At 38.1% G+C, this 15924-nt stretch overlaps 1 protein-coding gene across 4 annotated transcripts in view; it reads right to left on the reverse strand.

The window, feature by feature from the left end:
- The window catches only part of CNTN3 (contactin 3), a 367094-nt gene that overhangs the window by 31650 nt on the left and 319520 nt on the right, over nucleotides 1-15924 (reverse strand). The gene's annotated exons all lie outside the window — the stretch shown is intronic.

Genomic DNA, 15924 nt, shown 5'->3' on the forward strand with positions numbered 1-15924 from the left:
CACTACCACACATTAGTAAAAATATGGATTGAAATAAAATTTCAATTGGAAAGCAAAGCCCTTTGAAAATGGCCACTTACTGGAAAATCTCTAAACGAGTACAGAAGTGGAAGCAGTTAAGTATTTATTTTATTAATTAAAGGATAGTTTTATTCTCAGGTTTCCTAGTATTTGTTGAAAGATGGGCTCTACTATCCTGCTTTTAGGTAATTTTCTAAGATGTCCTTTAGGGTAATTTCTTAAATATTGCTTCCCATCCTTAGAGCTTTTAATGTGCTATATATTCTCTGTTGGGTGGATTGTATGCCTTTAGCCTGGATTTCTGGGGTACTGGGAGAAGGCAGATGTGAGGTGATTGATTGCTGTAATTAAATAATAAGCCAGAAACTGTTTAGTTTGCACATTTGACTTTGATCAAGTTGAACTTTTTTCTTTTCCTTCCTCTTTCTTTTTTTTTTTTTTTCTCCTCAGGGTTATTTAGAAATTTATCCCCAGGACAAAACATTCGATGCTTGCTGACCTTTAGAAACTCTTCAGGTTTTATGAGCTACTATACTCACAGGAGGTTGATTATTCTATAGAAATCTCTTATTTTCAGTGAACTAAGAACTGTTACTATTAAATTCTATCAAGGCATTGGGGGGGGGGAGTTATTATTCTCTAAGTTTATTTGCTAATTTTGAAAGCAGCTGGGTAAAAGAGAATTGGAATAGTACTTTATGCCCTTAAACACATGAATATATCTTTAAGGCACCGTGGCTGGTTTTGTAAGAAAGAGACTGATATGGGGCTTGTCATTTCTTTTCACTTTTGCTAGAAATGGGAAAAGAGAGAAATAGCTTGGCTAGCTCATGTAAAAAAACAAACCATTTTCCTGAACAAGTGTAGTCAGGCTCACCATCAGGGGAAATATAAGTTTTAATTATCTTTTTACACTGTGAAGTAGAAAAAGGAAGCAATTAACTAAGATATGTAGACAGTAGAAACCACTGATTTTCTTTTCCAGCACCAACATGAAGTTGAACAGATAAATACATAAATGGAAATAAAGTTTAACAAAAGTTAAGAGGAATACTCTCCTTAATTATTGTCTCTCTCAATAAAATATATTTATTGCTCTTCTTCTAGAGCTCTCTGTCTCACTCTACTATTGTCTTTTAATGGAGCAGTATAGAGAATCAAGATTAATCTTTACAAAGGGTCACAGCATGCTTGCTACATGAGATTCATTCAAGGGTAGAGAGTGTCTAAAGATGGTCCTGCTTTCTAGGATATAAACCCAAATGAGCTATGTACATATGTAAAAAAAGTTATTTTTACATATTAAGAAAGTTATATTAAATAAAGTTTACATAAAATCACCTGGCACATACCATGTGTAGATCAGGTTGGAATAAAAGAGACAGGCACCTTCAAGTCTTTGTTAGGATGTGGAGCAATGGAACTCCTATTATCACTAACAGGAGTGAGACTGGTGCCACCATTCTGGGAAACCGTTTGGTAGAAGTATCCTCTAAGGCACAACATACACATTATCTACAACTCAGCAATTCCATTCCTAAGTATACATCCTAAAGGCATGTGTGCATATGCGCTCCAAAGACATTTACAAAGACGTCTGTAGCAGCACTGTCTATAATAGCAAAAAAATTGTATTTTTATCACAGTAAATAAGATAAATAATGGGACACTCATTTAAGGAAGTACTATTAGGCCAGGCAAATGAATGAACTATACCTACATAGCTCAACATGGCTGACTCTCAACATAAACGATATAAATTAGAAAAGAATACAGGATACTACTCTATTATGTCACCAATCTAGGTCATGGTTACCTTAGGAGGGATGGGTGGTACTGTAATGAGGCACCATGGGTACTTTTGGGATATGGGTGTTGTTTCCTAATTTCAGTGCTGGTTACTTGAATGTGTTCATATCATGAAAATTCACTGGGTTATATACACTAATGATTTTTACTTTTTTTTGGTAGAATACAGTGGCTCTCAGAATGCATTATTATTACATACAAACATACCCCTAAATGCTCTATTTTAAATAGGACTATTGGCTGAAGTGGTGAAACAACAGGACTGTAATGCTAAACTCTAATAACCTTCACAAGAATTAAACATTTAATAATAGTAATTTAACTAAATATGCTATTAATTAGTACATCCTATTATCTTACTAAGGTACAATTGAGTATTGCCAGACATTTTTAAAAAAAGATAAATAAGGAAATGAAATTTCAAAGGCAAGTTTTACTGACACCAAACCAATTCTTGTCCCATCAGATTTTCACTGTCAATGGTTAAAATATAGTTAATTAGTGATTAATGGTGATAAAGGGGGAAGAGGAATATCCAGAACAACAGAAGTAAAATCAGTCAATTATACCTCAAGAAGCTGAAAAAAATATGTAAAATAGATTTCAATATAGTGCTCAACATATTTATCAATAAAATTCCATCTTATATTTAGATATATTTAGAAACATGTTTATCATTCTTCAGAATAGAAAAAGTAATTCAAAGAAAACAATTTAGGAATTCTAATAACCTTTGAATACATTTTTAGGAATACTAATAATTCTTTGAATGAAAAACAGCCTGTAGTATATTATGTGCAACCTTAGTTTGTTAATCCTTGTTTGTATTATTTTCCTAAACTCTTTTACCCATTTCCTTCAAATAGTATGGACCACAATTGAGAAGATGCTGAGTCAAAATCTCATTTTTTTTTACCTCCCTATCGTATTTCCTTTAGAATTTTCCTTCAAACCACTGCAGTGTTTAATTTTCAGTCTTTCCAGAAGGCAAGTCCAATTTTCTGTGCTCCTGACCACACATTTATGCGGAAATGGAACTTCTGGCAGCGGGAGAAGGCTTACACAGGAGATTAAGATGCTGGAGATACTTCCCTAAGTCATATGAATTTTAGTTCTTTCTCAAATGCCCTATCTTTTGAAAAATATGATCATTCATTGAAAACTCTTTATTAAGCAACTGCTGTCCTTTAGTCACTGGGGATACAATAGTGAAAAAAACAACCGTCCTTATGTTCATGGAGTTCACAGTTGAAAGACTGCCATTAATCAAATAACTACACCAAACTAATGTAAAATTAAAATGTAATCCAAGCTCAGAGTAAATGGAGGAATCTATGATTTTCTGGAGTTTCAGTGAATGTATAGCTGAGCCAAGATCTGCGGTAGAGTACAAGCTATCTAAGAAAAGGGGGTAAGAAAAATGGTCTATAATGGGGCACTAAACATATGCAAAAACTCTAAGGCAGGTGAGAACACTGGGGCTGTGAGGAGGCTGGGGGTTGTCAGGGATATAGTTGATTCACAAATTGTTAATTTGTCCCGAAAAAACTAAAAGTTCACTGTATCTGATTTCAGGTTCATACCATATATACATATCTTTTTATTAAGGTATCATTGATAAACACTCTTAGGAAGGTTTCACAAGAAAACAATGTGATTACTACATTCACCCTTATTGTCAACCCTCCCCCATACCCCACTGTAGTCACTGTCCATCAGTGTCGTAAGATGTCACAGAGTCCCTACTTGTCCTCTCTGTGCTACCCTATCTTCCCTGTGACCCCACACACACCATGCACACTAATCATGATACCCCACAATTCCCTTCTCCTGCCCTCCCCACCTGCCCTTCCTCACCCCTTACCTTTGGTAACCACTAGCCCCTTCTTGGAGTTTGTGAGTCTGCTGCTATTTTGTCCCTTCAGTTTTGCTCCACAAATGAGGGAAATAATTTGGTATTTGTCTTTCTCTGCCTGGTATATTTCAATGAGCATAATGCTCTCTAGCTCCATCCATGTTGTTGCAAATGGTAGGATTTGCTTCCTTCTTATGGCTGAATAGTATTCCATTGTGTATATGTACCACCTCTACTTTATCCATTCATCTACTGATGGACACTTAGGTTGCTTCCATATCTTGGCTATTGTAAACAGTGCTGCAATAAACATAGGCGTGCATATGTCTTTTTGAATCTGAGAAGTTGTTTTATTTGGGTAAATTCCTAGGAGTGGAATTCTCAGGTCAAATGGTATTTCTACTTTTAGTTTTTCGAAGAATCTCCATATTGCTTTCCACAATGGTTGAACTAGTTTACATTCCCACCAGCAGTGTAGGAGGGTTCCCTTTTCTCCACATCCTCGCCAACATTTGTTGTTCCTAGTCTTTTGGATGTTGGTCATCCTGACTGGTGTGAGGTAATATCTCACTGTGGTTTTAATTTGCATTTCTCTGATGATTAGCGATGTGGTGCATCTTTTCATGTGCCTGTTGGCATTCTGAAATTCTTCTTACGAGAATTGTCTGTTCATATCTTCCACTAATTTTTTTTTTGAGAGGGCATCTCTCATATTTATTGATGAAATGGTTGTTAACAACAATAAAATTCTGTATAGGGGGGTCAATGCTCAATGCACAATCATTAATCTATCTCAAGACTAATTCTCATCAGTCTCCAATCTTCTGAAGCATAACGAACAAGTTCTTACATGGTGAATGAATTCTCACATAGTGAGTAAGTTCTTACATGGTGAACAGTACAAGGGCATTCATCACAGCAACTTTCGGTTTTGATCACCTATTATGAATTATAAACAATCAGGTCAAATATGAATATTCGTTTGATTTTTATACTTGATTTATATGTGGAACGAACATTTCTCCCTTTATTGTTATTATTATTTTTATTTTTAATAAAATGCTGAAGTGGTAGGTAGATGCAAGATAAAGGTAGAAAACATAGTTTAGTGTTGTAAGAGAGCAATTGTAGATGATCATGTGTGTGCCTGTAGACTATGTGTTAATCCAAGCTAGACAACGGCCTTAAAATGTCCAGGGATGCAGAAGATTTCTCTCAAAACAGGGGGGGTGAGGTTCTAAGTCTCACCACTGTTGATCCCCAATTTCTCACCTGATGGCCCCCCTGCGACTGTGCCTGTCTTAGGTTGTTCCTCCCTTGAGGAATCTTACCTGTCTCTGGATAACAAGTCATCTTCTGGGGCCATACAGGGAGATGTAAAGTTGGTAAGTGAGAGAGAAGCCATATTGTTTGAAAAGGTTAGCTTTTTACTTCTTTGCAGATTTATGCCCTGTGGCTTCTATGCCCAGCACTTGTCTCGAGGTATCTTTACTACCTGGAGGAATTATGATGCTCAGTAAATTTGATATGAGGCACGAATTCTATTTAAGGGTTGTATTTAGGAAGGAAGAAGAAAAGCTATAGAGGTAGCATAAGGAAGAAAACATGGGAGGATTCATTATTTCTTTGACATATCTTCTTGTAGAGTACCTTAAGCATGTATAGGTTTTAAACTACTAACTAACTTGCACACACATATTAACATAATAGGAATACGGTGACATAAACTAAGCAATCTATAATTACCATCCATCTCCAGTGAAGCCAAGAAAACCATTTAGGCACCCTAGGCATTTTTGAGTATTTGTCTATGATATGATGGATATTGTCCAACTGTACTTGAACAGTCTCAGAGAAATCAGACAAATTAAAGCAACCCATTTCTGGGATCTGTTCACATCCCATATGTTCTTTTAACCATAGATAGTCTATAGTCATAAGATTTTGGAGCGCTACAACTTGCCCCCCTCCCAGCTCCTGGTTGAGTTCCAACAGAACAGATCCACTCAAATTCGTTGTCTCACTGTATGCACATGCCAGCCTAGACATCTCCCTCCTCATTCCAGTGGCAAGTCCAGGAAATGGTGGGATGGACGCAGCACAACCGCAGCATTGCCCGGATCCCTGTGGAGGCTTTTTGATGATCATCCCCTGGCACGAGTCCTCCAGAGAGCGCTGATGCCGGAAGCTCCTCCTCATATCGTATCTTAGTTCATTTTCTGGGTAGCCAAGCTATGCCTTGATCTTCTGCATAGAAACAAACAGACCCTTTGCCCACACTTTGACATGCCCTCTATACCACTGTGTAGAACTCATTGGAGGGCAGCACACAGGAACTGCTTTTTCTTTTTTTATTTTTATTAAGAGAAAGGAATATTATCAGAAAAGAGTACCTCCATAGCCGATCATCTGACACCTTTTAAGTGATAAAATTAAGGATATTTAAAGCATCTGTTAATCTTTGATTTACCAATAGTTTTATCCTATCAAGGAGTAATTCCCCTTTTCTTTCTTTCTTTCTTTTTTTTCCTTTTTTTTAATCTTTACACTTAGATGAAGAATACTATGTTTACTATGCTCTCCCCTATACCAAGTCCCCCCTAAAAACCACATTACACTCACTGTCTATCAGCATAGCAAAATGTTGTAGAATCACTACTTGTCCTCTCTGTGTTGTACAGCCATCCCTCCCCTTTCTCCCTCCACCCCCTAGGCATGCTAATCTTAATACCCCCTTTCTTCTTCCCCCCCCTTATCCCTCCCTGCCCACCCATCCTCCCCAGTCCCTTTCCCTTTGGTACCTGTTAGTCCATTTTTGGATTCTGTAATTCCGCTGCTGTTTTGTTCCTTCAGTTTTTCCTTTTTTCTTATACTCCTCAGATGAGTGAAATCATTTGGTATTTCTCTTTCTACACTTGGCTTATTTCACTGAGCATAATATTCTCCAGCTCCATCCATGTTGCTGCAAATGGTAGGATTTTCCCTCTTCTTATGGGTGAGTAGTATTCCATTGTGTATATGTACCACATCTTCTTTATCCATTCATCTACTGATGGACATTTAGGTTGCTTCCAATTTTTGGCTATTGTAAATAGGGCTGCGATAAACATAGGGGCGCATCTGTCTTTCTCAAACTTGATTGCTGCGTTCTTAGGGTAAATTCCAAGGAGTGGAATTCCTGGGTCAAATGGTAGGTCTGTTTTGAGCATTTTGATGAACCTCCATACTGCTTTCCACAATGGTTGAACTAATTTACATTCCCACCAGCAGTGTAGGAGGGTTCCCCTTTCTCCACAGCCTTGCCAACATTTGTTGTTGTTTGTCTTTTGGATGGCAGCCATCCTTACTGGTGTGAGGTGATACCTCATTGTAGTTTTAATTTGCATTTCTCTGATTAGCGATGTGGAGCATCTTTTCATGTGTCTGTTGGCCATCTGTATTTCTTTTTTAGAGAACTGTCTGTTCAGTTCCTCTGCCCATTCTTTAATTGGGTTATTTGTTTTTTGTTTGTTGAGGCATATGAGATCTTTATATATTCTGGACATCAAGCCTTCATCGGATCTGTCATTTTCAAATATATTTTCCCATACTGTAGGGTTACTTTTTGTTCTATTGATGGTGTCTTTCGCTGTACAGAAGCTTTTCAGTTTAATGTAGTCCCACTTGCTCAATTTTGCTGTTGTTTTCCTTGCCCGGGAAGATATGTTCAAGAAGAGGTCACTCATGTTTATGTCTAAGAGGTTTTTGCCTATGTTTTTTTCCAAGAGTTTAATGGTTTCATGAGTTACATTCAGGTCTTTGATCCATTCTGAGTTTACCTTTGTATATGGGGTTAGACAATGGTCCAGTTTCATTCTCTTATATGTAGCTGTCCAGTTTTGCCAGCACCATCTGTTGAAGAGACTGTCATTTTGCCATTGTATGTCCATGGCTCCTTTATCGAATATTAATTGACCATATATGTTTGGGTTAATTTCTGGAGTCTCTAAATCTGTTCCACTGGTCTGTGGCTCTCTTCTTCTGCCGGTACCAAATTGTCTTGATTACTATGGCTTTGTAGTAGAGCCTGAAGTTTGGGAGTGAGATCCCCCCTACTTTATTCTTCTTTTTCAGGATTGCTTTGGCTATTTGGGGTCTTTGGTGTTTCCATATGAATTTTTGAATTATTTGTTCCAGTTCATTGAAGAATGTTGCTGGTAATTTGATAGGGATTGCATCAAATCTGTATATTGCTTTGGGAAGGATGGCCATTTTGACGATATTAATTCTTCCTAGCCACGAGCATGGGATGAGTTTCCATTTGGCAGTGTCCACTTTAATTTCTCTTAAGAGTGACTTGCAGTTTTCAGGGTATAGGTCTTTCACTTCTTTGGTTAGGTTTATTCCTAGGTATTATATTCTTTTTGATGCAATTGTGAATGGAATTGTTTTCCTGATTTCTCTTTCTATTGGTTCATTGTTAGTGTATTGGAAAGCTTCAGGTTTCTGTGTGTTAATTTTGTACCCTGCAACTGTGCTGTATTCCTATATCAGTTCTAGTAGTTTGGGGTGGAGTCTTTAGGGTTTTTTATGTACAATATCATATCATCTGCAAATAGTGACAGTTTAACTTCTTCTTTACCAATCTGAATTCCTTGTATTTCTTTGTTTTGTCTGATTGCCATGGCTAGGACCTCCAGTACTATGTTAAATAACAGTGGGGAGAGTGGGCATCCCTGTCTGGTTACCGATCTCAGAGGAAATGCTTTCAGCTTCTTGCTGTTCAGTATAATGTTGGCTGTGGGTTTATCATATGTGGCCTTTATTATGTTGAGGCACTTGCCCTCTATTCCCATTTTGCTGAGAGTTTTTATCATGAATGGATGTTGAATTTTGTCAAATGCTTTTTCAGCATCTATGGAGATGATCATGTGGTTTTTGTCTTTCTTTTTGTTGATGTGGTGGATGATGTTGATGGATTTTCGAATGTTGTACCATCCTTGCATCCCTGGGATGAATCCCACTTGGTCATGGTGTATGATCCTTTTGATATACTGTTGAATTCTGTTTGCTAATATTTTATTCAGTATTTTTGCATGTATATTCATCAGGGATATTGGTCTGTAATTTTCTTTTTTGGTGGGGTCTTTGCCTGGTTTTGGTATTAGGGTGATGTTGGCTTCATAGAATGAGTTTGGGAGTATTCCCTCCTCTTCTATTTTTTGGAACACTTTAAGGAGAATGGGTATTATGTCTTCTCTGTGTGTCTGATAAAATTCTGAGGTAAATCTGTCCGGCCCCGGGGTTTTGTTCTTGGGTAGTTTTTTGATTACCGTTTCAATTTCTTTGCTCGTAATTGGTTTGTTTAACTTTTGTGTTTCTTCCTTGGTCATTCTTGGGAGGTTGTATTTTTCTAGGAAGTTGTCCATTTCTTCTAGGTTTTCAAGCTTGTTGGCATATAGGTTTTCATAGTAGTCTTTAGTAATTCTTTGTATTTCTGTGGAGTCTCTCATGATTATTCCATTCTCATTTCTGCTGCTGTTGATTTGTGTTGATTCTCTTTTTCTCTTAATAAGTTTGGCTAGAGGTTTATCTATTATGTTTATTTTCTCAAAGAACCAGCTCTTGGTTTCGTTGATTTTTGCTATTGTTTTATTCTTCTAAATTTTCTTTATTTCTTCTCTGATCTTTATTATGTCCCTCCTTCTGCTGACTTTAGGCCTCATTTTTTCTTCTTTTTCCAGTTTTGATAATTGTGATGTTAAACTATTCATTTGGGATTGTTCTTCCTTCTTCAAGTGTGCCTGGATAGTGATATACTTTCCTCTTAAGACTGCTTTCACTGCATCCCACAGAAGTTGGCGCTTTGTGTTGTTGTTGTCATTTGTTTCTATATATTGATTGATCTCTATTTTGATTTGTTCATTGATCCATTGATTATTTAGGAGCATGTTGTTAAGCCTCCATGTGTTTGTGAGCCTTTTTGTTTTCTTTGTAGAATTTATTTCTACTTTTATACCTTTGTGGTCTGAAAAATTGGTTGGTAGAATTTCAATATTTTGGAATTTACTGAGGCTGTTTTTGTGAGCTAGTATGTGGTCTATTCTGGAGAATGTTCCATGTGCACTTGAGAAGAATGTATATCCTGTTGCTTTTGGATGTAGAGTTCTATAGATGTCTATTAGGTCCATCTGTTCTAGTGTGTTGTTCAGTACCTGTGTGTCCTTACTTATTTTCTGCCTGGTGGATCTATCTTTTGGGGTGAGTGGTGTGTTGAAGTCTCCTAAAATGAATGCATTGCTGTCTATTTCCCTCTTTAGTTCTGTTAGAATTTGATTCACAAATGCTGGTGCTCCTGTGTTGGTTGCATATATATTTAGAATGGTTACATCTTCTTGTTGGACTGAGCCCTTTATCATTATGTAGTGTCCTTTTTTATCTCTTGTTACTTTCTTTGTTTTGAAGTCTATTTTGTCTGATATTAGTACTGCAACCCCTGCTTTCTTTTCACTGTTGTTTGCTTGAAATATGTTTTTCCATCCCTTAACTTTTAGTCTGTACCTGTCTTTCAGCTTGAGGTAAGTTTCTTGTAAGCAGCATATAGATGGGTCTTGCTTTTTTATCCATTCTATTACTCTGTGTCTTTTGATTGGTGCATTAAGTCCATTTACATTTAGGGTGACTATTGAGAGATATGTACTTATTGCCATTGCAGGCTTTAGATTCGTGGTTACCAAAGGTTCAAGGTTAGCTCTTCAGTATCTTACTGCCTAACTTAGCTCACTTATTGATCTGTTATGTACACTGTCTGGAGATTCTTTTCTTCTCTCCCTTCTTATTCCTCCTCCTCCATTCTTCATATGTTGTGTGTTTTGTTTTCTGCTCTTTTTAGGAGTGCTCGCATCTAGAGCAGTCCCTGTAAGATGCCCTGTAGAGGTGGTTTGTGGGAAGCAAATTCCCTCAGCTTTTGCTTGTGTGGGAATTGTTTAATCCTGCCATCATATTTAAATGATAGTCATGTGGATACAGTATCCTTGGTTCAAGGCCCTTCTGTTTCATTGCATTAAATATATCATGCCATTCTCTTCTGGCCTGTAGGGTTTCTGTCGAGAAGTCTGATGTTAGCCTGATGGGTTTTCCTTTATAGGTGACCTTTTTCTCTCTAGCTGCGTTTAAAACTCTTTCCTTGTCCTTGATCCTTGCCATTTTAATTATTATGTGTCTTGGTGTTGTCCTCCTTGGATCCTTTCTGTTGGGGGTTCTGTATATTTCCGTGGTCTGTTCGATTATTTCCTCCCCCAGTTTGGGGAAGTTTTCAGCGATTATTTCTTCAAAGAGACTTTCTATCTCTTTTCCTCTTTCTTCTTCTTCTGGTACCCCTGTAATACGAATATTATTCCTTTTGGATTGGTCACATAATTCTTTTAGTATTGTTTCGTTCCTGGAGACCCTTTTATCTCTCTCTATGTCAGCTTCTATATGTTCCTGTTCTCTGGTTTCTGTTCTTTCAATGGCCTCTTGCATCTTATCCATTCTGCTTATAAATCCTTCCAGGGTTTGTTTCACTTCTGTGATCTCCTTCCTGACATCTGTGATTTCCCTCCGGACATCATCCCATTGCTCTTGCATTTTTCTCTGCATCTCTGTCAGCATGTTGATGATTTTTATTTTGAATTCTTTTTCAGGAAGACTGGTTAGGTCTGTCTCCTTCTCAGGTGTTGTCTCTGTGATCTTTGCCTGCCTGTAGTTTTTCCTTTTCATGGTGATAGAGATAGTTTGCAGAGCTGGTATGAGTCACAGCTGGGAGAGCTTTCCTTCTTGTTGGTTTGTGGCCTTTCTCTCCTGGGGGAATAGCGACCTCTAGTGGCTTATGCTTGGCAGCTGTGCACAGACAGGGCTTCAGCTACCTGCCTGGTTGGTTTAGAGTTTATCTCCACTGTAGCTGTTGGTGTGGCCTGGCTGTTGCTGCTCCTCCAAAATGGTGGAGCCCCGTTGGAGGGGGAGCGGGCGGGAGGCTATTTATCTCCATAAGGGGCCTCTGTGCTCCCTGTTGCCCAGGGGGTTAGAGTCCCCAGAGGTCCTCAGATTCCCTGCCTCTGCGCTAAGTGTCCTGTCTTGCCCCTTTAAGACTTCCAAAAAGCACTCTCCTAACCAAAACAACAGCAGCAACAAAGAAAGAGGAAAAAAAGGGAAAAATGCACAATTTTCTTTGTCCTCAGGCGCCGTTCTCAGGCACCTGCTCACCGGTCTTGCTGCCCTGTTTCCCTAGTATTGGGGTCCCTGTCCCTTTAAGGCTTCCAAAAAGCACTCACCAAAAAGAAGGGAAAAATGCGTGATTTTCTTTGTCCTCAGGCACTGGTCTCAGGCACCCGCTCACCAGTCTTGCTGCCCTGTTTCCCTAGTATTGGGGTCCCTGTCCCTTTAAGGCTTCCAAAAAGCACTTAAGAAAAAAAAAGGGAAAAATGCACGATTTTCTTTGTCCTCAGGCGCCAGTCTCAGGCACCTGCTCACTGGTCCTGCGCCGTGTTTCCCTAGTATTCAGGACCCCACACATGCACTGTGTCTGCGCTCTGGTCCAGAATCCTGGGGCTGGGTGTTCAGCAGTCCTGGGCTCTCTCTCCCTGCCTGCTGACTCCTCTCCACCCACCAGGGGCCGGAGGGACGGGTGCTCAGGTCCCGCCGGGCCGGGGCTTGTATCTTACCCCCTTCACACGGTGCTGGGTTCTCGCAGGTGTGGATGTGGTCTGGATGTTGTCCTGTGTCCTCTGGTCTCTATTTTAGGAAGAGTTGTCTTTGTTATATTTTCATAGATATATGTGGTTTTGGGAGGAGATTTCCGCTGCTCTACTCACTCCGCCATCCTGGCTCCGCCTCCCCTCTTCCACTCATTTTTTAATAGGGTTATTTGCCTTCTGGCTGTTGAGCCATGTGAGTTCTTTGTATCTTTTGGATGTTAACCCCTTGTTGGATATGTCATTTACAAATATATTCTCCCATACTGTGGGATACCTTTTTGTTCTGCTGATGGTGTCCTTTGCTGTACAGAGGGTTTTTTGTTTGATGTAATTCCATTTGTTCATTTTTCCTTTTATTTCCCTTGCCCAAGGAGATGCGTTCAGAAAAAAGTTGCTCATATTTACATTCAAGATATTTTTGCCTATGTTTTCTTCTTAGAGTTTTATGGTTTCATGACTTACATTCAGGTCTTTGATCCATTTAGAGTTTACTTTTGTGTATGGGGTTTGACAATAATCCAGTTTCATTCTTTCAGGTTCATATTTTTACTGTGACAATAAGAACATTTTTACTTTTCCATATTTAGAAAAATAACCAATGCTGCAATTACTTGATTATCCAATTATTTGTTTATCTAACTGTATAGACTTTTCCTAGAAAAATATTGTTTCCCAAACATGTTACAGTTTTAAGAAGTAAATGGATTTTTAAGCCAAGTCATCTTTGAAATAAATGCTAAGGGAAATTTGAACATGCATGAAATGAAATAGAAGAAGAGCTTATTAACTTTTTCCCTATATTTTCTTATGTGATGATGATGATAATGGAATTAATGATGTAATTTAAGAATTACTCCAAAACTGAAGGAAAAATACTATATGGTGTGATAACCCATGCCAGGTGAAAATAAATAAGCAGGCAGATCATTACTAATTACAGGTAGGTTGAAAGCACATTATGATGTCTACCATATGCTGAAAATCAAGGTGCAAAATAAACCTTGGATTTGGAAACCTCTTGAACAGTGCAAATGTAGCATGAACTTTTAATGTATCAAATTATCTGCAAAAACGAATTCCCTAGGAAACACTGTTGATGTAATACTGCTGCCGGGCTGTCAAGAAAATATTTTCCAGTTTAAACATTTCCAAAACAAAAAACAATAAACATTTTGATGGCTATTTGGATGGCAAGGTTGAATGGGCAGCCCTCCTGTTTATCATCGCTTTACCCAGATGGATATTGCATAGACTCCAATATTAATCATTCATCCCATCAATGGGTTGTGTTCCAAACCCGGACACTGCATGTAAATCATGTCCAGGTGCCTTGAAAACAGCCATACCTGCCAGTGTCTTATGGAACCTGGGTGATATTTTCCCCCGTGAAGGTCCCTGAAGGAATTGTTGGTAGACATGATTCACTTTTGTATTGCTGATAACCAAAGTAAACCTTGCCTCTCATCACCCCAAAACGGCTGTGACAAGGTCACCTTTCTTACAAATGTAGAGAATAGAAATAACTAGCGGCCACTGAGACCTGAAAACAGGCCCCAACTCTAAACATTTTTCATTTTTCTGACTGATCAACAATTTCATCTGAAATAACCTGAAGCTGGATGTCTGAACAGTTGATATTTAAGTCAGCTAATATGCCATCTGTTGATATCAAAATTTGTTTGACTTTCTTTGCCCAGTAAACAGGGCTAGTCATTCCCTGTTACTGGATGTAGAGAGCCTAGCTCATCCCATTCTAACTGTTTCAAAAGAATGACGCATGACAAGAACTTAGTCAAAGGCACTTCGTGGATACTTAAGGTTATGTCAAATGTCCATGTTGCTGTACAGTTATCAGCTTTTCTTTTTCAACACCAAGTACACATCAATAATTTAGGAAGCTTTTTTCCTGGTTTGTGTGCTGTGCTGACGGAGGGTCTCACGAGGCGTTGGTGATCTCAGGTTGCCTAGTCTTCGTTCTCACAGTGATTTTACCTCAGTGTTTTCTAAACTTGGCTCACTGGAGTCACACCTCTGTCATTTTTTTTTCACATACCTTAGTACCAAATGCTTTACTATGATTATTTTTTTAATTATTAACTTTCTTAAACATGTATGAAAATGGGTATGTTAAATTTATATGTTTGTCTTCAATGGAAAACTGCTCACCAAAATAATAGTTAACTGCCAAAATGAATATGGTGAATAGAAATTAATGCAAATGGACACTGTTTGAATAATGTAAATGGACACTAGCTGGGCACTTACAAAATCTCTGAGACTGAGATCTTTGCTCTCTTAATTAAAAAGGGAGATTAACAAGTCTTAGAGAATCATTAGTGATAAACTTAACACCACACTGAATCATTCTCCTTGACTTAACCTAAATGATTGAAATGAAATTGAAAATAAATAGAGGTCTCATTCTTATTTAATATTGCCTATTGGGTACAGGGTCTGTGCTTTGAAAAGCACTGGGCTATCTCAATTAGTTCACTAAACTCAGCAGCTCTCAATGCTGGCTGGACAATATATTCACCTTGGGAGTCTTTAAAAAAATACCAGAAATGCTTAGACCACATCCCAGAACAATTAAATCAGAATGGACTAGAAAGAGAAGATCCTCTAGTTGATTCTAATGAGCAGTTAGGACAAAAAACCATTAAAGATCCTGAGATTTTACATTCTTCATCTTCACTATTCTTGGAAATAAAAAGCTCAAGATAATTGTTAACTCTAAAATCCTGCAATTAATAAGTGCATGAAATAATCATTAAGCTAGGCTGTTTATTGCTGAGAACAGAGCTCCTATACATATTTTAGTATTAGAAGATGCGAGAGAACTAGTATTTGTGAAACAGGTCCTATATGTCAGGCATAAGGCTCATCATTTCCTTGACATTAGATTGCTTTGGTATGCTCACTGTAATTTAAAAAACAACAGTTACTGAAATAATTCAATACACTTGTAGATTTCTATAGATCCTTGCAGAAATGGTAGATCTGAATCACACTGGAATTATTCTGGAAAGATGGGACAGTTCTGATAAAGAATGAAAGTATTTCAGGTCATAGAAGTTTACTCTGAGTAATGATTTAGTTTGTGGATGGATTCTTCTTTTTTAACCCACATATTAGAGCTTTAAATTTAGTAACAGTAGACTTGTCCCTGGTAGAATGATAAGACTAGTAAATAAGAAAAGAAATCAATTGATACAAAGGAGTAAAAAGAGACTGCCTTACGGAAACTTGACCAAGTTGTGCCACATGTTTTATGTTTACTTCTAGTTCCAACTGCTTTTGTACATAATAAATTATCTAAAGACTCAGTGATGTAAAAAATGATTATTTATTCTGCTCAGGAATGTGTAATTTGGGCAGAGATCAGTGGGGACACTTCATCTCTGTTGGAAACCTCATCAGCTGGGGTGGCAGTCAACACAACTGACTGGGGATTGGCAAGCCATATATAGGACTGGCAAGTTGGTCTTGGCTGTTGGCTGGGAGTCAGCTATACCAGTGGGCTGA

Source organism: Manis javanica, chromosome 3 (genome assembly GCF_040802235.1).
Source record: "Manis javanica isolate MJ-LG chromosome 3, MJ_LKY, whole genome shotgun sequence".
Lineage (NCBI taxonomy): Eukaryota > Metazoa > Chordata > Mammalia > Pholidota > Manidae > Manis > Manis javanica.